The sequence below is a fragment of the Anneissia japonica genome, unplaced genomic scaffold, assembly GCF_011630105.1.
Source record: "Anneissia japonica isolate Jap-2015-1 unplaced genomic scaffold, ASM1163010v1 scaffold1302_len1884557_cov193, whole genome shotgun sequence".
NCBI classification, from domain to species: Eukaryota; Metazoa; Echinodermata; class Crinoidea; order Comatulida; family Comatulidae; genus Anneissia; species Anneissia japonica.
Window position 1 is genome coordinate 823976 of NW_022736804.1, and position 1091 is coordinate 825066.

The window sequence follows — 1091 nt, forward strand, 5'->3', positions numbered from 1 at the left end:
AAGTATAATGTAAGCATTGTTTTTCATCTCAACAAAATACCTACTCTTTTTATTTACTTTAAAGTGCCTTTACTAACCAGACATGAGGCATGGAAAGCAAATTGGAAATGTAAGACTGTAACAAACGTGTATAAATAAGTGCTGAAAATTGTTACACCAATTTATTATTCCCTTTTTCAGGCAAGACAAATAGGATTAAAGTCTATAGAGAAGTGAACAAATTGTCTGCGACTTTAATGGCATTAAATAGTACTGTAATGGCAGTGTTGTAATGGTGCTGCTTAAAATGTATGTCGGGTGTCAGGAAAGATGGAAAACAAAATTTAGATACAGTAGAATAAGTGGGTATATATTCTGGATTTCATAATATTAATTGTAAAATAATATTAAAGTATTAATAAAATGTGTTGCCATCTTATGTTGTCATGATTTTATATGCGTATTCAAATAAGATATAAATGCCTGGGTTAAGCTAAAAAACTTAAAACAATTAATTCAAAATTGAAATTGCTTTGTGTATTTTTGTAAGTTAATAAATCAAAATCAATCAAATTTATATTATTTGCAACATGAATATTAATGCAATAGCTTATTCAACCAAGTCACTAAAACAGTACAAAGGAAGAAGGGTTGGCTGAGTTCCAGCTTAGCAGGCATGCTCAAAGTAACAGATATTATAATATAGTTTAATTTTGTTTTAAGTTTTAGTTTCAAGATATGTTTGTTTAAAGCATTTATCAAATCAAAAAATAGGTATTCTCACTACATTTATTTATTTATTCAAGTTAAAATTTAAAAAAAAATACAAACACTAAAAACATCAAATTTAAAAAAGTATAAAATATACAATTACAAAAATTAAAGATCTATAATATTAATGCCTTATATTTAAAAATATTAAAATTTGTTAAAAATATGATTATATAAGTAATACTGTTCATGCATTCTTTTGCATTAAACCTTAAATTGACTGTTAATTTAAAAAGTTTGCCTGTAAAGCAATTATTTTCAATTTATCTGTTTGCCTTTGTGTCTCCATTGGAACATATTCATCTCATATATATTGTATTGTAGTTTTTATCTGATTGAGA